We start from the raw sequence: 25,560 nt of genomic DNA, 5'->3' as shown, positions 1-25,560 counted from the left end.
AACTCTGATTTGACCATAATTTTGAAGGTTAACTTGTGTTTACCTTGTTGAATTGAGCTTGTTTGAGGAAGGAATGGTTGGAGGGCTAACTTAGTGCTTGGAAGGAATCTTGACTTTGGTATTTAGGTCTTAGAGGTCTCACTTTGATTTGATTCTATAAGAAGAGAAGTATTCTTTGTAGGTTTTCCCCTTGGAGGGCTTTCCCTAGCTTGGAGCCCATATCTTGTGTTATTTTTGTTCTTTTGATCTTCATGTTTTGGTAATTTCTTGATGAAGAAGAAATAAAAATAATAAAATGCTAATTAATATCACAAGTAATTATCCAGTAAGGAAAGTGAGCTCTAATTTAAAAATGCAGATTTTCCAACATTATTAACATTTATCCTTATTTGGAAGAGTCTGATCATTTCCTTCTCTTCCTATTCATGTTGAAGGCTACTTAGATTCACCCCCTTCTACATTGATGTATAGAAAATCTTCTCATCAAACTTCTGTGAAATTTTCTACTATTTCTGGAATGCTTTCTGCTTCAACTAATTGACTATCTACATCATTAAAACTATCTGAATACAAAACAAAAGACTCTAGATCTATATGTACATAATTAATTGGATGATTAATGGGTTTCTCCTTACTTGTAATCATGTATTTCATTTTTTGTTCCCGATATAGTTTTCTCATCTGGCCAAACACCAGAATTGTTGCATAGGAGAAATCTAGCTATAGTGTCCCTTTTAATTTTGCTGCCCAAGACCTGGAAAGAAGCATACCGAACCTGGGAGGAATATCTGCTACCACAATATCCATCAAAACATTCTTCACTAGGATTTGATCCAGACTTACAACCAAGTCTTTGATGAGCCCGATACATATTACACTGCTGGAATCAAATGAATAAAGATCATGGTATTTCCGGGTGACGTCCAAACCCAGCTTATCCATGATAGCCTTGGGCATGAGATTGTGAGAAGCTCCGGAATCGAACATGGCATTGTGTAACACAAAATCATGCAATCTTATACTGATATAAAAAGGTGGCACATCATTGTCTGGAGACTCACCATTCAACGTTGGTCCAAAGATCATTTCAGGTTGATCATCTTCGACATTCACCATATCAGACATTGGATCACAATTCAAAATTTTAGAAACTTGCCCACTATAACTGCTGTTCTTCATTATTTCAGTCAAGGGAATGGATACCTTCAATTTAGAAATTTCATTTTCTAAACTAAAAGCGGAAGTCTTTTCTACCTCTTTGACCGGGGCTTCTTTCTTTTCCTTTTCTCTCGATACAATTTGCTGATTTGATTTTTCTGCTGATGGTGAATTGCTGTTGTCAGGTCCAAGTGCCTCTTTGCCTTTCTTTTGTGCAACTGACGAATCATTCTTTGATGCCGAAACTTCCTTCCTCTTCTGAATTGGGTTAACCGGCACATCTCTGTTTCTAAGTGAATATTGCCGCTGCTGAGCGGACAGAGCATTCATATAGCCCCTTTGATACTCCTCTGATTCTTCTTCTAAAACTGTGTCACTTGCTAGAATGAAATCTGCGTCTTTGTGTGCAGCTAAACTTTCCGCATACTCCTCCTCTTCAGTAATATAAGTAGGCAGATCATCTGGAGTAAAGAAGTGGTTCTCTTCCCCTATTACTTTCCCTTCCTCATCAGAGTCCAGTCCATTCACAAAATTTTGCTGAAGAGGTGTCTGTACTGGCTATTGTGTTGTTTGATCTTGGGCTCGTTGATCTCTCTGCCTTATCCTATATTGTGGTTGCTGCTGGCCACGGAAGTTAGGATTTCTAACTTGTGGCTCAGGTTTGTCGAGTTTCACCTTTCAAGCATCTGCTCTACCTTCTTGAGTAATTGATCCATCGAGGAAGACTCTTCCTTGACTGTGACCTTCTTTTCTTCTTTCGCTCTAGATCTTCTGGACAGCAGATTTGCTTCAACGCTGACCGCGATTTTCTGCATGTCTTCCATTGTGGCCGGCTCTCTCTCTCTCAGTTGATAAGCCATGTCAGCATCAAAACCATCCGGAAATTTCATCATGGCTAGTCCCACAGGTGGCCTTAGATGATCAGGAATTTCATTATAAACAGAATTGAATCTAATGCAGTAGTCTTGGACCGACTCACCAGCGTTTCGTTTGATCTGCTCATACTCAGCAAGAATTTGAAGAGGATTCTTTTTCACTTCCCAGCGGTCTAAAAATTGTCTTTGCAGTTCGGCCAAGGTGGCGATACGTGCAACCGGCAAACCTCTGAACCATTTCCTAACTTCACCTGCAAATGTCTAAACAAAGAGTCTCATTGCTACATTTTCTGCATCGATCTCATGAAGGTCATAGAAATCTGCCATTCTGTCCACATGTTGCTGAGCGGTAACGCTATGAGGGGCACCATCAAACAAAGGGATTTTGCTTTGATAATCTGCGGGCATATCATCTAGAACTTGAAGCAACAAAAGAGGTTCAAAATGGGCAGCCATCACTCTTGGTGGATTTGGTCTTGGAGGTGTTGGATGAGTGTGTGTAGTTTGTAGGGAATTAAGAATTTGAGTTTGAAGCTGTGTCGTAATATAATTCACAATTTACTGGTTAGCCCTTTCAGCTTCTAGGTCTACAAGAAACTGTGGATTGGGGACAGTATAGTCAACAACCCTTTTGAATTTGGCCTCGAACAATGATATTTCAAACCGTTGATCAAACTTAAGCTCTTCAAGATACTCAAAAATGTCAGCACATGAATGAGATTTGAACACGGGAGTTATACAGCTCTCTTGACGAAGGAGTCTTGGAATCAAGTTGGGGTTTTCGTAGATATGAGGAGGATCCAGATCTAGATTGGCTCTGGTATATCGTTTCGAAGCCAGCGTGCTATTTTCAAAAAAATCAGAAGGACATGAACAACTTACTCAACCTATCAAATCCTAAACTTATCATCTGGAAGCTTAGAATTATCAGAAGTATGGGGTGTTCGTAGGTTAAGCTTGCCATTTACGCAACGGAGAAGACTAACAAACAAAGAATTTTGTCCCCAGTATGGTCGCCACTATGTTAGCACCTAAATTTGCCTTAGGCTGAATGAAGGCAAAATTCAGGGTAACCACAAACCATGCTCAGTCTGGTAGCTAGCCCTACCAGAACAGGAGAGGGCTCTCTCTGGGTCACACTCAGGAAAATAAACAATAGGGTCTGAGATGACTCAAAAATGGATACTGATTTTAGGCTAGGTAAATAAATATGATGGAGATGTTTGAAGAATAACTGAGTTTTCTGGGACGTGTGGGGCCAAGGAACAACATGAGCAGAGAATTTAACTCAAATATGCAGGTTATTTCGTGAGGCAAGATAGGCGGAAAGTTTAGCAATTAGAGTTGAAAAATTGTGAGGTGGAGAGATTGTTTGAGAGTGTGAAAAGGGCATAAATACATGAATCCTTTTCAACAAAAGAAAACATAGAACATGAAAACTATCCCAAGGCAGAGCAGTGCACTGAATTCTACCTTTTTTACTTAGAAAGCTTTCACTGGAAATGAACGTGAATGAAAATGTGAAACATAACGAAATACATATGAAACATAAAGAAGATACATTCGCTAAACTCACGCCACAGGAATCTCATGAACCAGAGCTGCAATCTTTCATTAATTCTCTGTCAAAATGTACAGTGAGTGACTGAGTTTCTCTCCCACAATTCCCAGAAATGCCAACCCTTTACAAAATGACTCTTAATACAATAAATAGGCTTTGCCATGAGAAGGTCGATCAACCTAGGAAGTGAAGAGCCAACCATCAGCAGTTATATTTAGTTTTCTATGAAGACCAATTAGAAAAAAGCAAATATGAGCATGGATTTTGTGGGTGGCTATTCGCCTTCATTTAATCACTTGGATAGAAGCCAAAAATGTTTTTTAAAATTTGCCTCTAATGCCGGGAAGAACTTATTACAAATGAGCGGGCCCACTTGGAGAAAATTGCGAATCGAAATTTCACGAAGTGGGCACGATTTTGGCCTTTGGGTGTCTGTGCGCCGTGCCAAAAACTGTATGCGTCGCGCTACTTTGGAGCTGGTTTTGAGGCCCTTGCCGAAGTCCAAATTGAGCCCAAGTGTTCTTTTTGGAAAGCCCTACCTATCTACTCTCCAACCCAAGTGGAATTTCTGAATTTGGTGCCCATTTGCCCCTCCAAAACTGCAATCTCCCAAGACTACTTCCTGTGTGTCAAAATAGGGGCAGAGAGGTCATTTTTTGGGTGTTTTTGACCTCCTAAGGACTCAAAACTGGCCCAAACTTCTGGGAAATGCACCAATAGTCATGATTTTCCATGGAAAATCAAAAAATGCAAACCTTTAGTCATTTGGAGCTCCCTATTGTAAGCGCGCACCAGGTGGCGCAACGCATAGGGAGAAAAACCCTGTTTTTTGCACAAAAATTTCCAAAAACACCAAAAATGCCCCAAATTTCTTGAAATTTGGGTTGGAGCTTCCTTATCAGGTGTTATGCTGGGCCAAAGAGGCTTCGGCCAATATCTGAAGTCGATCAAGCTCCCTTTGCCTCTTTTGCTTCTTGATTTGCTTCCTCAATTTCGCCTTCAAATTCCTGATTCGAGCCTTGCACACTTTGTTTCGCGCCATGTAGTGGAAAGCCATGTGTCTCAGCAGTGCATGGTCCTTGTCGGTCTTGTCCAGCAGCCTCTCTAAGTGCATGTTAACTCTCTCGAGATTGGCCTCCCGATCCTCATTAATATTTTGCTCCAATGACGTGAGCTCAACTCTTGTGCTTTGTGTAGCTTGGCGATGCTCACGAATGTTTTGTAGCTCCAAGATCGCTTGCTGATCCTCCAGCTGTTTGTTCCTCTGCTCCAGATATTTCATGTTCCATTTGGCTCTTTCCAAATCAAGGGACAAGGCTTGAATCTCTGCTTGCTGCTCCTAGATGATCTCTTTAAGCTGTGCACTCGTCGGTTCTGTATCTGTATCATCATCATGAAGGAGAACGAATTCGGTCTCTTGTTCACTTGATGGCTCACCTGAAGGCCCCTCATCCTGCATTGACTCCTTGCCTTTGTCCTGTTCCTGTGATGCTGATGGAGGAAGCGAGGTCCCTTCCACCCCGGGTGGAGATAACACTCGCTTTGTCACTGCAAACAAACATCTGGTGCCTTTCTGATATGTGATGAAAACCGGCACACTAGCAGTCTCATGGCGTTCATACCGATGAGAAGGTTCGCCCTCATGCTTAACCTCTGTCACTCTCCGTGAAGCTCTAAAGAAATCACGCGAGATGAAATCATCCCAAGTGATTCCCTGCAATCCAAGCTGATGAACCACCAAAATCTTGATAAGAGCAAAATGATAGACACTGTTAAGTTGCTACTGAGGTGTTTTGCGATGTATAAAGGTAGTCATTCTCTATATGTTCCGGCAAATGAAATACAGAATGTTCATCATCCGTACCCTGATGAAATGCATGAGCAACCTGATGTGATAAGCATAAAGACGAGAGAATCGCCCCTCACAACTGAAATATTTCATAATCAATCTCATTAGTGGAGCATATTCGTCTTTCAGATACCGGAATGGGAACACTCCCTTGAGATGCCTTAAGAAACTGGTTTTGATGTATGGCTCTGTTGTGGTAAAAACACAACCCCCCATTATTGATGTCTTCACTTCAATATAATGGGGACCCTTTTATAAAAATTTTGGCTAAGCACCTTTTTAGGATTTTGTTTTGATTATCCTACGCTTTTGTTAAATTTTCATTTTCTTTAGATTCTCGTTTTGATTGCCTTGTTAAGATCAATTTTTTATAAGCTTCTTATTGACGCTTGTTTCGTCTCATTTGGTCAACTGGTTTAAAAATGGTACTCCTTTGAAGTCCTATAATTTATCTAGTCTGGGTTAAAAATGCTATTTCTATTCTTTTTATTTATTTTCATAATAGCTGTAGTTTAGATAGGCGAATTAGGCTTTAGAAAATTTCAGAACTAAAACTAAACATCATTAAAATAAAATAAAAATAAAAAACTGATTTTTAATATTAAATTTTAAGATTAATTAAATTAATTATTATAATCAAATATAATTAATTTAATTAAAATTAAAACTTAATATATATATATATATATATATATATATATATATATTAAATAAAATTTATTACACTGGATCGCAAGATTGCATCGCAAAATTTCACTTGACACATTTATAAAAAATTGCGATGGCCCTTATCTCCCGATGTGCGATTGCGAAAGGTCAAAGGACTCGGGGCATTAACCGTAGTTTTCATAAAACTTGCATTCATGCAAATAAATAAAATGGTTATATAAATGAGAAGTTGTAGAATGAGAGGGTCCCGCCTAAGCTTACAAAAAAAATAATAATAAAATGTTAACATAAAATGATTTAATATTAAAATAAAAAATTAACAATACGATGCATCTCATCGCAAAATTCTCATCGCAAATATTTATCGGAACATTCTTTGAAAAATTGTGATAACCCTTATTCACCGATATGCGATCACCGAAGTTATAAGGCTAGGAGACATTAATTTTGGTGCATGATTCATTTAGTTTTGAGTTTCCAAATTCACTCATACGTGAGTGGAATGGGAATGAATAAAGAGGTAGGAAAGTAGGTTAGTTTACTTTTTTATTAGTTTTAAATATTAATTAATTTAAATAATTAATTTTATATTCATTAATTTAAATATAAAATTTAATTAATTAAATTAAATTAAAACTTAAATATCATTTAGATTAATATTAAATAGTTTATAAATAATTAATTATGTTAATTAGTTAGATTAACATTAATTAATAAATAGTTATTAAATAATAGTTTAGTTTATAATTAACAATTAAATTAGAATTAATTAGAGACTAATTCAGGATTAGATTTTTAATTAAAAGTCTGATTTTTAGCCTAGCAACAGAATTTCCAGATTTACACCAGATTTGACTCATCAATTTTGGAAGCTCATAGAAGGAGTTTTATTTGGCCAAATGAGGCCCAGAATAGCTCACTGGAAAGATAAAATCAAGGAGAATATTTCTGAGGAGGTTTCACTAATAGATTTGGTCATTAATTGGATCAAAAATCATGCAGAAGATCAAGCTCCGAATTTCTAAAAACAAAATCAATTTTCTGAGTTATTTTCTGCATTTTCATTTATCCTAAGCCTCTTCAAATTGCAGATTCGCTCATCAATAATATCCTTGGCCAATCAAACCATCCCAGGCATCAATAAAGAGCTTATATTTCATTTTCAATTATTTATTTAAATAGAATTTGATTGGATTTGTTTTAAAGCCAGAAATGGTATTTTGATTTTACATTTTAATTCATTTTGATTTTTTTTTGCAGGAAAATAATAGAAGATATATGGAGAAAAAGATCTCAATCAATGAGAATGCTCCAACAATTAAAGATGGAAATTTGGAGCAAATAAAATTGGATTGAACAGATTTCTCTTCAACAAACTTTCATCTCAAGAATGCAAAAGTAATAAATAGTAGATTGCAGAATGTAACAAGGGGGTTGCTCTCCTCTGCAATTCTGAAATTCTAAAAACACTTTTGTAATAGGGATTTAGAGTTGTAGGTGGGAGCAGTGGAATCTCAGATTTGGAGATTATTGAGGTTTTTCTTTTACATCCTGAGTTATGTACAATGAACAGAGTTTGCACTATTGTAGCTTTGCTTTTGAAAGCAGAAGCTCAGGCATTGTAAAGGACTATTAGAGACCGGAGCTGGAGAAATGGATTTAATAAACTGGTATTTCGAATACTATTGTTTTAAATGCTGGTTTCATTTTATGATAATAGGAATGGTGTCAATTTGCTTACATATTTGTGCACTTTTGTTAGTATGGGTAATTGCTTCTATTTTATGTTGTTATTTATCTCTGCTCATATGGGCCGAACTCTGATTTTTGAGTAACTATTTACTCACAAATCTGTCTTTTAATATTGGATGAATAAATAGTGATATGTTGTGAACTTCTTCCGCATATTATTGTTTAATTATTCAAGTTACTGATTAAATGATCAATACCATTTTGTGAACTACTTCCTCAGTGTTGATTGATTATTTTAGTTAAAGGGTCTCAATAGGATGTGTTTGGTATCCATAATGTCAGTTAATTGAACTACTTCATTAACTTGATATTCATTATAAATGACACATTTCAATCCCAATATTATAATACCTGCTCTTGGTTAGGTTAGATCTATATTTGCCTAATTAAGATAGAATTAAGATAGTTCATTTTGCTTGCATCTTAGCATAAGTTTGCATTTAGATTAATTCCTACATTCTTTTAAGTCCTCTTTCTAAAGAGGCAAACTTTAGTAGTGGATTGGGTGAGCCCTAAATTAGCTTAAGGATCACTTTCTTGCCTGATCAGCAAGAAGGATGATCTGATGTCTCTTTTCCATTGGTGAATGAAAGTCATATTTTAAAGCCATTGGAGACTGAGAGAAGGTAACTGGACCTAGTTGAACCCGTCGGAACCACCATTCCAAACGGAAAAGGAGCTGCTAACCAAGGTCCAGACCGGGTGGTCTCCCCCATGTTGTTGCAGCAATTTTCGAGGCTTCAACAGGCTCATAATGCTGCTGGTCAATCTTCTTTTTCTTATGCCATGGTTCACCAATGTTCGGTATTTCAGTTGCCAATGAGACAAATTCTGGTGTAAGTGTGAAGGTGACACCCGCCAAGACAGCTTGATCTCCGTGCAAGTGCATCACAAAAAGATGAGCCAACTCATGATGAAATTGTATACTTGCCACCTTTTGACAAAACTCATAGCATGACTAATGCTAAAAACATGACATAGCAAGAGGGCAGGCTTGCAATTATGTAAGGGTGGTCGGTTCCTCTCTAACATGCCTGCCACTTTTATGAGGCCTCCGGGGTTCCTGTTCTTCCAAAGGGGAGTCACTTTGGGTTTCTACCTCATAGTCCGATGAATGCTCAGATGCCATGACTGCTATACAAAATACCCTGAAGACAAGATGACTGCTGTGTATGAACTATGTTTGAACTGCTCTTTTTGATGTGTTGAAATCTGCCACCAAGGGGAAAATGCAACAAGGGACTATTAGGAAGGGGAATAATATGAAGGGATTAAGGACTATGAGGAGGAATTTTATTTAGGGAGTAGGGAGTTTAGGAGATTTTATATAGGGTAGGGTTTGGGGTGTTAGGGAAATTTATATGGGCTAGGGTTTGGGTTTTACCTTTGACAAATGTGAGGGGATAGGGAATAGGATATTAGTAGCATTTTAGGATAGGGAGAAATGGAAAAAATGGCATAGGGAAGAAGGGAATGAGGGCAAGAAGGAAAAATGAAATGGGGGAAGAACCTTGGCACCAACACAATGAGTTTGTAACCCTAACAGCATTTGCTTTGATGATTTTAGGTGGCAGGGTTTAACAGTTTTTGTGCAACCATAAGCCATCATTTAATATCATCATACCAACATAAAAATGGATGAAACACTGAGAGATTGACCCCACCTGGCAATTTCAAGGGATTGAAGGCAATTGGTTGCAAGTTTTGAGCAAAATCAGGCTTCTGTGTATATGCGCCACACTCTTCCACCTGTGCGCCATGCCCTCTATGTGAGTCGCGCCCGTGTTGTTTAACACTGTGCAGTCGCACCCAGTGCGCCGCGCTCCCTATGTGCGCTGCGCTACTCCACCTGTGCGCCGCGATCCAATTCTTAACACAGTCCGACCTTTCCAAACAGTAGTTTGCTCTCCAACCTTCAAACTCGACTTTGCTATGAGATTTATGCATGTAGCTTGACCCAAATGATTTATATACTTGGAGAAATAATTTCCAAGAGTTGGATTTGATTTTTCCTTCTTCCAAAACCCATTTTGTAATGTTTTCACTTTGGCACTTTTTCACAGCGAATACAATTCTGCTTTTCACACTTCTTTTTGATTTCTTTGACTAAAATGATGAAATTTTTTGGCGATTTTTTGTAGGGGTAGCCGTCATGGAATTTGGGCTAAGGAGGCCAGGGCTACACTTGGAGAAATCCATTGAGAAACTTTTGAAAATTTTTACATATGACAAACCGTTGACTTTTCTTCAAAACAGAGTTTTGAAGAACAGTCGTATTCTATCAACACGACGATGAAAATCTTTGAATCAAAACTTTATAAGACCCTCCCTCTGGCCTCGCTGGCTTTATTGGACCTTGTTTGAAGACCAAATGACCAATGCCTAGACTTAATGACCAAAATGACTCTTGCCCATTAAAATATCAAACATTGACTGTCATGGACTTTAATACACATTGGTGAAAAGACCTAAGCCAGCAGGTGCAAGACATGAGGGGAATGAATGGTAAGGCCCTTCCGTCAGGTTATGGCATGCCCCTAGCGGAATGCAGCTGAGTGAATGGAGTGAGACACCTAAAAATGAAATGCAGAAAGAGTTTTGAACTCTGACGGAGGACTGACAAGACCGACTCTAACACCCTCTCCACCCTCCTGTGTTAGTACCGCTCCCGGCACTATACATGACTCATCCACGTGGACATGAAACTCCTCATCCCATTTCGGGAAGACCAGGATCAGCATAGAGGCCATCTCTTATTTTAGTACATCCAAGATTTTCTTGCAGTCATCGTTCCAACAGAACGTGAAATTTTTCTTCAATAGCTTTTCCATTAGTGTGGTGATCTAGGCATAGCTTTTGATGAACTTCCTGCAGTACCCCGTATGTCCCAGGGTAGCGCACAACTATTTGACACTTTGTGGTTCTTCCAAATTCAGAATCACCACAATTTTCGCAGGGTCTACTGTCAGTCCATGTTTGCAAACCACATGTCCCAACAGGTTCCCAAAAGGAATGAGGAACGTACACTTCTTGAGGTTCAATGTGATTTGGTGTCTTTGACAGGTATCCAGCATCAAGCGTAAGCTCACTACATGGTGCTTAACCAATCCAAATACAGTCCAATCATCCAGATAAACCTCTAGGAACTTGTGGATATATTCCTTGAATGCTGCAACAACTATGCGTAAAAATATGGCCAGTGCGTTCTTCAATCCAAATGGCATAACAGTGTATTGAAAGCAGCCCCACTCAGTTGCGAAGGTTGTCTTACTCCTATCTTCTAGTGCAATTTTGATCTGGTGGTACCCTGAGAATCTGTCAGTGAAAGAATATGCTTCTTGCCCACCGACATTTTCCAATACTTCATCTATGAACAGGGTTGGGAATGGGTCATGCACACACGCGTCATTCAATTTTTTGAGGTCCACACATATTCTTATCTTGCCCTTCTGCTTCTTTTCCTACACCACCATAGGGCTTACCCAATCGGATTCTTCCACCGGCTCAATGATTCCGGCTGCGAGCATTTTGTCTAGTTCTATGCGGACCTTCTCCTTGTATTTTGGATTCAAGTGGTAAGGCCTCTGCTTAACTGGCTTTGTGTCGGGCTTTAATGTGATCCACATCATTCCTAAATCTCTGATGATTCCTTTTAAGTCTGTGATCTTGGTTGGGAATAGGTCCTGGTATTTGCGGAGTAACTCAGCAACCTTATCCACCATCACGTCATCGCAATAGTCGTCGAGCGTTGCATAGTTAGGTTCGGCTTCCGTACCAATGTTTATTTGCTTTGTCTTTACTGGCATGGTTATGTTAGGGTCTTCAACCACTGGTCCTTGAACTCGCGATGGTCTTCAGTTTCAGGAATGTTAACTTTTCGTAGATCCTTGTTGTCTTCTCCAGTATTTACATTATAACATTCCAGTGCGTAGCTCAACTGAGTATCCCATTCCAGCTGAATCAATTCTATTGACTCCTAGGGTATCTTAAAGATGTCTGCTTTTACTGCTTGTGGCGTGTCATCAACAGTGTCCCACAAACCATCCTCAAACTTGAAGGTTAACAGGAACCCTTCGCGCAAGATATCCCATTCACTCGTCCCATGGCAGAGCTTCATCTCTATATACCAGTTCATGGGTATAACATCTAGGGTATGACAGAACAGGTGCACCCACGCAGGTTGTGGCTCTTCCCTATATACCTTTGTCCACTTGGAGAGGTGTGCACGCGGATCATCCCGTCCATCATACTTGTCTGTTAGTCGCATCTGAGGCTTCCCAAAACGCATGCGCATCATTCTCCTACATCCACACCAGTCCTCAAAGCTTCCTTGGTGCGTACCCCACCACCTCGCGGGTGTAGAGCGAAGTACCCATGTCAAAGCCTTGAAATGTTGTTGTTCCGACACCTCTCTTTCAACTCTTCAGGAAATCATCTACCTCACTTAACCCATCATAAGTAGGCATATCCCTCACTTCTGTCGATATGCAATGCAACGATCTTGTCATCATATTACAGTTCAATGTGGTTACCTTGTGTAACCGGTTCTGCCATCGCTCTATCTCTTCATCCAAATCTGATGTACGGGAGCTTTCATGCTCCCATGAGATTTGTCCATCCGCAGTGGGATTTACCCAATATTGCTCTTGTATGGTTATCTTGTAGATGCAGTCTAAGTCATCGTCACTTTCATAGTCATGCACTGGCTGCGTGTAGCGTGATCCTTTTGCAAGGTCCAAAGGCATGACTACGTGCAGAGACTTTTTCTCAAAAATCATCTTGTGCTTCTTCAGATTTATCACCCTGTTCATGTCAGTGGCCCAATCTATTCCTAATAGCGTGAGGTAGGGATTGCTGTCATCAAAAATATCTATCACTTCAAAGTCTGCTAGCGCGCTTTCCCCTTCAATATCCACAGTGATTCCCTGCAATCTCCCCATAGGTATGATCTTTTGTTGGTTTGCCATTCGCAGCTGGATAGGAGACCATTGTAGCATCTCATATTCTCCAGAATCACTTGGTCCATCTCATATTCTCCAATCTACTCGGTCAATGTCATTTCTCTTCCTATCCTCATTGCATGATTTCCAATATTCTGGACTACACGTGGTTCTCCTGGCGCGGTCCCAACGCATCTATTTATGAGTTCTTGCAATCCCTCTACAGCCTTGTTGTCACGCAGTAGCTTCATATATGTTTCTAGGAATGTCGTGAGCATTGATAGGTCTATTTCTGGCTTCGGTCTGTCTTTGCTTCCTTAATTAGAGGCATCAGCGAAGCTCTTCCTAGCTTCCATTAAGGTTTCCTTAGCGTGCTCCAAATCAAACTCTGGTTCTTTCATCGGAGCCTTGCGAACCCAAGTATTATCTTCAATTTGCTTGCCTTTATGATCTCCTATTGTAATTCCACTTCGGAGTACAATGTTTACATTAGGGTCTTCCTTGCGCGGCTCAGACCTCATCATTTGTAGGTTCTGAGTCGGGGGAGGTTGGAGTGCTACCTTATCGCGCAGCCTCGCTATTAGTGTGGGACAATCCTCTGTCTCATGATCAAACAAGGTACAATACAAACATGATGGGTGCATTTGATTCATACAATCACGGGCATAATGTCTTGGCCCCCTGAAATTGTAACATATCAACTGTCTACGACCTCTTCCATGTCCTCCTCCACCTTGACCTCGTTCGAGCCCCTGAAATTTGGTTTGCGCCACCCTTGCGTTCTAGTCAAGGGGCCATGTTTCGGCCTGAACTCTGTAGGTGGGAGTCCTATCCATAATTAGCTCATAGCTTCTACAAGTGCACTCATCATGTCCCACTGATCTACTGAAATTACAAAACAACTGTTGCAAATTCTGCGTGTACTTCTGCAACAAATGGCAGTTTTTCGTAGCATGCTTCCCTCTTATTTAACAAATTGCGCACCACAACGCAGGCACCGTGCTACATTATTCTTAGGCCTTTGGTCTTAACGGCATCGATCCTCCTCCAGCGAGGTAATTCACGAACACTGGGCAGTGGTCCTTGTCATGATCCTGACCCTTACATTAAACACACCATACCTCTTCGCACGCTTCCAGGCGAGCTGTCCTGTCCTGTTTCAAACTCTGCATTTCAAGGCATAAGTTTTTCAAATGTGCATGGATTTGCTGAAATTCCAGGTTAGCGTCCTATATCGAGGTCTCATGCAGCCTCATCGCGATCTCCAAGGCCTCTGCCTAAGTTGTTAACCTTTGTTGTGAGAGCATGTTCTTCAAATGCAGCGTTAGCGATGCTACAAACCAGTCACGGTGTTGTCCATTCGTGAAAGTCATATTAGCTTCACAAATTTTTCACTTCAGTCTCTGATCTAATTCTTAGGGGGTCTCACCTAGTAGCATCGTGATCTCCTTTAACCCAATGATCAATTGTGCCTCTGACTTTGGCCTACTAAATTCTCTGTTCAACGCAATTTGGATATTTGCGATCCTGCATTTAGATTGTCATTAGAATGCTTAATATACCAAGTAAGTGCGCAGTCCTGCAGAGTGCTGACCAATGTTGATTTCTTTATATTGTCATCTGTAACTCCCTGCGCTTCCCATACATCTTTTATCACGAACCAAAACTGGTCTGGATCTTCATTTCCTACTCCCTTGAACACTGACAACTTTATCGCACTTGCCACATTGACTCGCGGTGGTGGTAGAGGTGGTACGGGTGAAGATGGGGGTGAAGGCAGTGAAACTGGTGGTGGTGTGGGTGAGGGTGGTATGCTTTGAATCCTCTGCCTTATCATATTGATCGCACTTCTTGGTGAGACCTTCACAAGCTCTTCCACGTCCCCTCGCAGAGGTGAAATCAAGGGGCTAGTTTCTAGTTCTACACTACCTTCGTTTATGTAAATTCTCCCACTTCGCGTAGCCCCAAACATCAATGTATTTGCATAATCTGATTTTCACAAAGTATCATTTTAATCCAAGAGTTCAAAGACTTAACGTACTTACCTCGCGGTCCTTTGAGGAAGTGTCATTCTGCCTCGCTATAGCTAATTGAAGTATCTACCACGAACTCAGTAATGAATCCCCCTATAATTTGATCAAGAAAGTGATCAATAGCGCACGCGATCTTATCCTTTGATGCTTGCATTATGCGCACCAACTCTGGGGTCCACACAATAGGACTGTTGAGCTTTCACCTTCCTTGGCTTTTGGCTAACTTTGCGATCCACTCGTATAGCTCAGTAGGGAAAGACGCGAAGAAAATTTCGTGGATCTCTGTGTATAGGTAGTAGTCTAACCACTCTTCTTTCGATAGTGATGGATTCATGTTCTCCTATGTTGCGAACTCGTGAATTCTCCTGTCCAACCAACCTTCAATTTCTTTCTTAGTTGGATTCTAGTGATACGACATCAGACATCTCTATGCAGATTCTGGTCTTGGAAATGGAACCATTTGTTGGCTTGTTGGGGCCTGAACTAGGTTCAGAGTTACTTAGCCCTTCTGGCAACAGTCCACGGAGCGCGGACTGAGGTAACACCCGAAGCAGTATGGGGGGATGTTGGAACCAGGTTTCCGCACCCTTGAGATGTCTGAGGGGTTTATTTAGTCCAACAGTGAGTACTCTCCCACAGGTTACTTTGCGCCCTTCCTTCGCCTGCAAGGCCTTTGCGCCATGTTATATTCTCCTTCACGTAGCCCTAACCAAGGGTTGTGGGGCTTTCGTGCTGCTGGAGCAGCGATCTACGTTATCTCCCCAAGTCACACCGTGGATCTTACTTATCTTCTTATAACAATTACTTATCTTCACGTAAATAGATACCTTATATTATATTTACTTATTCAACACATTCTTATAAGTTTGCGTAGTAAATAAATAGTAAACTTGCAATTCATATCCAATATACGTCAATACATAAAACAGGAAAAGATACATAGAAATATGGTAAAACTTATCTTTAGTAATGCTTCCAACGGTTATAGACTCAACTTGCCCTGCGCACTCAGGTGCAAGGGTCCACACACTCAGCTGCGGACTACTAGGCCTCTACACACTCAGCTGCAGAGCCTTCTCCTACTCTATGACCCAAAACTAGACTTTACACTTTAGATGCTCTGTTATTCTTCTATTCCATTATCATTGTTGTAACATGCAATTTTTGTTACCTTTAATATTCATGTTTCATTCAAGAATCACTTGAAAATATCTTAAAAAAAAGAGATAAGGCAAGAGGGAAATGTAATAAATTACATAGTGGAATAGCTAAAAGAAAGAATTGTAAAAGAATCGGCCTCGGTGTAGCCAAGGTTGCTATATGAACAAATCAAATTTCTATATAAATGGTTACATGGAGCTAGATCCGATATATATATATATATATATATATATATTGAAACAAGAAAGAAACAAAGTACTATATCAGATTCGCAAAAGAAACAAGTGTTAAAGTGTTTAAGATATGGACCTGAAATATATATAGATTGCATTTTATAAAGTTTGACGGGTCTGCAATGTTATGGATGATTGGTTCCGTTAATAGCGCTGATTGTGATTTGCGATTGCGGGCCAAACCCGAAACATATATACATTGTGTTTAAAAATCCCGGCGGGTCCGTAGAGCAATGGGTGTGGGTTCCGTCGATTGTGATTTGCGATAGGCAGATATGATATTTTATATGTTACATTTTAATATTTCTGGTGGGTTTGCTATATAGCATAGCGCATTATGTACAGGCGTTTGGCTCTGCCGATTGCAATATGTGATGGGACGGACCTGATGCATATATATATATATATATATATATATATATATATATATATATATATATATATATATATATATATATATCTATATATATATATATATATATATATATATTGCAAAGTCTCGACGGGTCCGCGATATTGCATAATGTTATCTCTCTCTCTCTCTCTCTCTCTCTCTCTCTCTCTCTCTCTCTATATATATATATATATATATATATATATGGGTTCTGTTGATTGAAATATGCGATGGCCGGACCCAATATGGTTTATATTCTGTTTTATAACTTCAGCGCGTCCGTCTTGTCATAGTTTATTAAGGTTTGGGTTGATACACCATTTGAAAGTGCCAATTGCAATTTGTGATAGGAAGTCAATGGAGCATTGAGTAGGTGGACTGGATGGAATTATGAAACAGATTTAATTCTTTTTGAGTTCTGCGGTAAACCAAAGGTTTGCGTTAATTTCATTGTATAAAGGGAAAATCGGTGTTAAAGCCAAATTCAAAGAAAAGGAAATTGGTCAAGTTTCTTGGTGTTTTGGCCAATTGAAATGAACCTGATACATGTGTAATCCCAGGTTTACACAAGTCAACCACAATTCATTATGGTAAAAGTGGATTAATCATTATTGAAGAATTTACAGAGGAACTCGACAGCCAATCAATAGAGCAAGCCAACAATTATCGTTATCTTCTAAATTCAATTATTTCCTGTTATTTATGCTCTTTGAGGTGTCTTTTATCCTTTACGTAATATTTTGTAATAGTTTTTAATTCAGATAGTTAAGGAAATAGTTTAGTAGTTTGACAGTTTCAGAGATCAGCAACTGTTTCGCAAATGTATAAAAGGAGGAAAATTTAGAAATAAGGGGTTCGAATTTTGGAGAACCGAGAGACAAGGCCATTGTATTCATGATATAATTGTTGATTAATGAAGAATTAGAAGTTTCCATGCATTTGTTGGGTATGATTTTGTGACTTCTCTGTTATGTGCCATCTTATGTTTTCTTCCTTCAAGTATGGTAATGAAGTTGTAGGTCTTTATTTGCTTAGGTAGATAAAGTTAAAGTTCCTTAAAAGAGCGCTCTTGTACTTGAAGTTTTCATCTTCCTTTCAAAGTTATAGACAGTAGTTTCTGTGCAAGGCAACATATTATCTTTAACTTCTCCAAGAGTCATAGATAGTAGGTTCTGTGTTAAACAACATATTGTCCATGATTCAGTTCTCACCTTCATAATTATTCTAAGTTACAGATAGTAGTTTCTGCATAAGGCGACATATTATTTTTAACTTCTTCAAGATATCTTCATTTATCATTCATATTCAGCTAATCAAATGGAATTCTAATATTTCCTTGTCACCTAAGTATTGAGAATAAAAAACCAAGTCTCCAGGTCCTTCATTCGAGAACACAACATATATCTAAGTGACAAATAAGTGACAGTAAATAATATTTATTAATGTCTTAAGCACAATTTATCTACAGCCAGGAAATTGGTTTCTTAAGGTACAAAATTAATTGGTGCCATTGCCCGGGAGAGAAGACAAGAACACCTTTCCCTGGGTTTTTCAATATTTTCCTCTAGTTGTTCAGTGAGGAGGAAATATTTGGCTATTTTGAATCAAAGTAGTAACTCTGGCTTCAAGAAGACCCCATACAAGATCAGACACTTCACAACAGAAGGTTCAAGCTCTTTTAGATCTTGAAAGGCTAGTTTCTAAGAGGGTTGGAAGGTCTAAGATTCCAATTACACCAATTCCTACATTGTCTGCATCAAGCAGCAATTCACTTGAACATTCATCTGATAAAGAGTCATCTTTTTCATCATCTTCATTTCAGGAACCTAACTGTCAAGAGCAATCTTTAGAATCTGTTACTTTTCATTTATCTGCTATAATCATTCAACCAAAACCAATAGCCACATTACCACCTCTGCACATTCCATCTACCTCTCAGTCAAGTTCCACATCTGTGGGTAATCAAAGTTCAATAAACATGGCATCACCTACATTCTTGATGAATAGGTATACACCCCTTCAACTGCCACAACCATTAAAATCAAATGCCACAAGATTACCTCAAAATTCTTCCTCATTATGCAGGGGAAGATGAACAAACTACAGAGAATCATGTGTCAGTATTTTGCAATTTTTCATAAAACAAAAATGTTGAACATGTAGATGTTGTTCTAAGACTTTTTATTCAGTCCTTGGATGGAGAAGCAATGAAATGGTTTAAATGGCTTCCCAATAATTCTATTCCTTCTTGGGAAGAGATGGAACATTTATTCATTCAGAAATGGGGAGAAAAAAGAGATCATGGGTATTCATTAACAGAGTTTAATGCCATAAAGAAAAAGTTTGATGAATCTGTGGTCGAATTTGTTAGAAGGTTTAACAAATTGTACAATAGTCTTCCAGTGGAGATTAAGCCTCCTCCTGCTGGTGCAATAATAACTTTTGCAAGGGCTTTTGAATCAAATTTTTGATTCACATTAAGGGAAAGAAGATCTCCAACCCTTGGTCAAATCCAAATAGATGCATTAGAGATAGAAGAAAATCTCGTGGCTGCAGGAAAAGCACCATAAACATAGCCTATCCAAGACAAGGGAAAGGAAAATATAGAATCCTCTTAAAGTCAAGCATTCGAGGACATGTGTAGTGTAATTAACACTTTGTCAGATAAGGTAAATAAATTAGAGTTAGAAAATAAGAATTTTCAGAAGCAAACATAGTATAATAAGAACTTTAATTCCCAATACAGAAGACAACCTTTGAAAATCTTGCAAAGGGAAAGAAAAGATCAAGATCAAATGCAAGAACCATTATATATAGAAGCAGATCCTGGTGAAGAACAACCTGAAGATCAAATTTCTACATTATATGAAGTAGATGAAGATGAACTTGGCATCGAAGGAGAAGAGTATGTATATGATGAAACATATGACATTCATGATGAAAATGAAACTGATGAATATTGGAAACAATTCTATGATTTTATGCAGGCTGAACTACATAAGAAATATGACTTGAGATCGAGGAAAAGATCAAGAAATCAAGAAAATGAAAGTGAGCAACAAGTTTCAACTTTCTCACCAAAGGGGACTCCACAAGAATCTTAGCTTGAAGTGAATAAAGGAAAGCAGCAATAGAATGAAAATGGAAAGACACATATACTTCAAGGTGAGCCTTCTCAAGATCAAACTCAAAAAATTCCTTTGGAGAAACTTGTTTCAATTCTTCAAGTAATTCCAGTCATGAAGAAAGGTGAAGATGAGAATGAAAGGACTGTAAAACATGGTCACTTTTTTAGTCTTACTAAGGAGTTGGAAAAGGTAAGAATACAAGTTCCCCTTACAGAATTGGAAAAAGCACCTATTTATCAAAAGGAGATTGCTGAGATTATTAATTTAAAAGAAAATGAGAGTATAAATGACACTATAAATCTGTAGGAAGATAAACCAGTAGTGGTTTTTGGTCCACATGTAGAGGAAGTAGATTCTTCAATACCTCATTTTTATATTTCCTTATTGGTTCAGGATTTCCTCCTACATAATTGTATGTTTGATTCGGGAGCTTCACATAATCTTATGCCTTTTTCAGTGATGAAGCGACTAAATCTACAAGTGACCAAACCTTATAGGGACTTGTATTCTTTTGATTCAAACAAAGTCAAGTGTCTGGGGGTTATTAAGGATTTGGCCGTGTCACTAGCCCAAATTCTAGCTAGAAGCTTGGTCATGGATGTAGTAGTAGCAAATATTCCTGCTAGATTTGGAATGCTTCTATCTAGGTCTTGGGGGGCTAATTTGGGTGGTGTTTTGAAACTGTATTTTACATATGATGTTATACCGATTTTTGGTGGGGAAGAGAGGAGATTGTACAAAGAAACTAGATTTGTAAAAACAATTTCAATAAATGGAGCAAGTAATTCACTTGTATATAGCCAGGAGAAGGATGACTTTGCTTGTTTCACACTGCATGATAATGTAGAGTTGGTTGAAGATAATCAGAAGCAGCTTACTTCAACCAATGTAATTACAAAACTGCAAACTAAAGGAGTGTGGAAATGCTTCTTTGATGGAGCTCATTCCAAGGAAGGAACATGTGCTGGTTTTCTTATAATTGCACTTGGAGATAATATGTTCCCTTTTTCCTTTAAATTAGAGTTCGAGGCAACAAACAATGTGGCAAAATATGAGTCCTTGATTATTGCTTTACAAACAGCTAAATAGATGGGAGTTAAGTCAATTTCTGCTTTTGGAGATTCAGAGCTGATTATTAAGAAAATAAAATATCACTGCCAAGCAAAGCACCGTAGGCTTAAGGCATATAGAAATGAGGTATGGGATTTGATTGAGAACTTTTTTGAAGCTTTTAACATTCAATTCATTCCAAGAGATGAGAATAGATTAGCAGATTCATTAGCTGTGGCTACTAGTACTTTTAAGCCTCCTATTAATCCAAGACTAAGATACGAGATAGAGATGAGACACAGACCCTATGTTCCTGATAATGTTAAGAATTGGCAAGTTTTTGAGGATAATCAACAGATTAAGGAGTTTTTGACTATGGTTGAAGAGTTTCAAGGCACAAAAATTGATCAGGATGAAGAAGAAACAACAGAAATTGCAGAAGTCAGTGATTTAAAAGATTCAATAGCAAATCAGAAGATCTTTCAATTGAAAGATAATATTATGCCAAAGGGACTTGTTCCTCTTGAAAGGCTTTTTAATTCCAATGATGTGGCTGTTGACTCAGGGAAAATTTCACAAGATGAACATAATCAGGATCACAACATTGGAACTCAAGAGAAACCCATGTTAGTAAAATTATGCGGTGGAGTTTCACCTAATTTTCAAGAGAGATATATTAAACTTTTCAAGAATTATGTTGATGTCTTTTCATGGTCCTATGAAGATCTCAAAACCTATTATATAAATATTATTCAGCACAAGATTCCTTTGAAGGAGGGAATTAAACCCTTTAAACAGAAGCTTAGATAGATAAATCCATTGCTTCTACCAATAATTGAAAAGGAGGTCAAGAAGTTACTTGATGCTAAAATAATAGTTCCACTCAGGTATTATGATTGGGTGGCTAATTTAGTACCTGTGAGAAAGAAAAATGGAGAAATAAGGTTATGTGTGGACTTCAGAAATCTCAGTAGGGCTTCTTTGAAAGATAACTATCCATTTCCTAAAATGGATCATGTATTGCAAAGGTAACGAGGTCTTTTAGAATGTCAATGCTAGATGGATTTTCTAGTTATAACCAGGTGGCTATGGATAAGGAGGATCATAAGAAAATGGCATTCACAACTCCCTGGGGAACCTTTACGTATGCCAGAATGCCTTTCGGATTGATGAACGCAGGCGCTACATTTCAAAGGGCTATGGACATTGCTTTTGTTGGAGATAAGTTTGTAGTAATATATTTGGATGATATTACTTTTTTCTCAAAGTCTGATGAAGAACATTTGGACCATTTGAAAAAGACTTTTGATAAATGTATAAGATTTGGACTTTCCTTAAATCCCAAGAAATCCATTTTTTCTCTGGAATAAGGAAAACTGTTGGGGCACATTGTTTCCAGAGATGGAGTGAAGAGAGATCACAAGCTATGCAAAAAATACCATTGCCTATGAGTAAAAAGGATATTCAAAAGTTTCTGGGAAAGATAAACTTCCTGAGAATATTTGTATCCAACTATGCAGAAATTGTAAAAGAAATTACTAATATGCTAAAAAAGGAGAATGAAGTGAGTTGGACCAAGGAAGATAAAGAATCATTTTCCAGGATCAAAGAGGCATTACAGGCAGCTCCATTCTTAATCATCCCTAATTACCAAAAGCATTTCCAAGTTTTTTCATTCGCATCATCAAGTTCCATAGTTTTTGTCTTACTGTAGAAGAACCATACAGAGAAAGAGCAGCCAATTGCATTCTTCAGTAAGATTCTTAAGGACTCTGAGCTGAAATATAATATTCTTGGGAAACAAGTGTATGCTTTGGTAAAAGCCCCGAAAGCTTTTAGAACTTATGTTCTGCAGTCAAAAATCATTCCTAATGTGCCAAATGCTGCAATGAAAGATGTATTACTACAGGGAGATGTAGAAGGCAGAAGAGGAAAATGGATAGCCAAGATCCAAGAATATGATTTGGACATAAAACCCACAAAGTTGGTGAAAGGACAAGGATTGGAATTTTTTTTTGACAAAATCAAAATTTCAGGGATTGGGAATTAACTTGCTGGCACATGTGGATGAAAAAGCAGCTGAAGAAAGTGAAGGAAAGCAAGATCCAGGTATGAAGATCAGGTATAAATTTTTGTGTTTAGAATGACATAAGCATATAATTCATTATTTGTGCTTTCTTTCCCGTCCCCAATCCTTAGACAAAACAAAGTATAGGGCATTAATGATCAAGGCACAACCATATGTGATTGTGGAAGGCAGATTGTACCGGAAGGATCTTGTTGGAATTTTATTGCTATCTTTAACAGAAGATGAATTTACAAAAACAATCAAAGATTATCATGAGGGCTTATGTGGAGGACATTACATTTGGAAGATGACTGCACATAAAATTCTCGAGGCAGGATTTTATTGGCCCACTTTATTTGGTGATACATATAAGTTTGTTATAAGTTGTCAGAGGTGTCAGCTTTTTGCTGAGAAAAAGAGATTAGCTCCTTTACCTTTGATTCCAGTTTTCATAGAGGAACCATTTAGACAATGGGGATTGGATTTTGTCGGAGAGATCAATCCACCCTCAAGTACACAACACAAGTGGGTTCTCACAGCAAATGATTACTTCAACAAATGGGTAGAGGCAATCCCTACTAAGAGAGCAAATGATCAGATAGTAATGAAGTACTTGGAGGAAAATATTTTCAGCAGGTTTGGATGTCCCATCAAAATTATAACAGACAATGCTCAGGTCTTCAATTCAAGTAAGTTTATTGCTTTTTATCACAAGTATAATGTTATTTTGTCCCATTCAATAGCTTACCATCCTGAGGGAAATGGATTACCTGAATCTAATAAAAAAACTTTGATGAAGATCCTTAAGAAAACCATTGCAGAAAATCAAAGAGATTGGGATTCTAAGTTAAAGTTTGTTCTGTGGGCTGCTAGAGTAAATACAAGAATATCTACAGGGAAATCACCTTTTGAATTAGTATATGGAACTCAAGCTCTCTTTCCAAGTCAACTTGTGAAGCCGGTGATTGCAATGATTCAGGAAGTGAAAGAAGAACCAAATGCTTTGATAAGAAGAATGAATGAAGTGGTGTGTTGGAAATAATACTGAGAGGGGGGGTGAATTAGTATTATCAAGTCAAAAAAAAATTCATTTTCAAACTTATATATATATATATATATATATATATATATATATATATATATATATATATATATATATATATATATATATATATATATATATGCTACTTCAGATATGGGAACCCGCGTATACATGCAACTGTGTCTAAAGCAACTAGCATATATCCAGTAAAATTAAGATTTAGTCAATCCATTTGATCTTTAATCAGTGCATCAGAACTTCATTAACCATAAGAACAATAAACAGGTGCAATAATCAGAACAGATCATCACACATATGAACACAAGATATAAGGTGGAAACCCAGTGTGGGTGAAAACCACCTACTGTAATGTGTCTCTATCTTCTTGTTAATAAGAAACTTCTTTTTACAATATTTCTGTATTGGTGCAGTCTTATACCAATACGCAGGCTTCTACCTACAAAAGGCTACAACCTTCTCTCGTTCTCCAGCTTCTCCTGGAAGGGAGCTACAACCCCCTTAGCTCTTGTACTAGCTGATGTACTAGTACATAGGTTTTGACCTACAGAAGGCTACTACCTTCTCTTTTCTTCCAGGGAGCACGTTTCATAAATTTTCAAATTGGATCGATAAATAACATCAATCAAACAACAAATGTATCTACATCATCCAATCCCATTTGCACCAACCAAAACTGAATCAATCAATCACTTCTCTGAATGCTATAACCAGAATATAGTAACAGTAACCAGACACCAATCTTGAACCCAGAATACTGCAACAATAAACAGAAGTAGCTAAAACATATTTTATGAGACGTATGCTACTTCAAGATGAAGAACCTACGTGCATACGCTTCTGTATTAAGGCAAACCTGCGTATACGTTGTTTTGAATTACCGAACCAGCGTGTATATGCGCTTTTGATATGCCGAACCTGCGTATAGATCTATAAAAGATAATTTACCCTTTTCAATTATTCAGACATCAGTTATACCCAGATTATCAGATTTATAGATCAAGTAATGCGCCAAATATAACAGATCAAAATCACACAAAGATACTTCTATTCAAGCCTCAACATCTTGACCCATCAATAGAACTTATCCTTCTTCTAGTGCTCAGGTTCCTCCTTGGTTCAGATCCAGCTATGCACCATAACCCAATGACCAGTGTTCTAGATCTTGATCTTCATAAGATATTCAATGCTTGAGTGCCTTTGCATAATGATCTCCTTCCCCTTTTATAGTCTTAGGCCTTGCTCAATATCATGGTTCAAAACCACTTAGAACCAAAACCTGGGTCCAAATACCTAGGTTCAACACTTCGGACGAGATACCGTGGTCCAAAACCATAGGTTCAAATACCAAGGACCAAAAACCATGGACTAAAAACAAGTTTTCCCACATATATGCACTTTTCCTTGCGTGAAAGTGCATGTATACACATACATGCCTTTTGATAAGCGATCCCACATGTATACGCGGCTTGGTTAAGTGGAACCTGCGTGTATCTCTTTTTCCTTCATTCTAAGAGCTTGAATTGTGATCTGTCATCCGAGTAAGTTGCCATCAAGGACAACACCTGTGTCATAGTGCCAAACCTGTGTCATAATGCCAACAATCTCCCCCTTTGGATTTGATGGCAA

This window comes from Pinus tabuliformis, chromosome 8 (assembly GCF_031772625.1).
Source record: "Pinus tabuliformis cultivar Carrire ecotype Pingquan chromosome 8, CPIR1, whole genome shotgun sequence".
Taxonomy (NCBI): Eukaryota; Viridiplantae; Streptophyta; class Pinopsida; order Pinales; family Pinaceae; genus Pinus; species Pinus tabuliformis.
Note: the sequence above shows the minus strand (reverse complement) of the source record.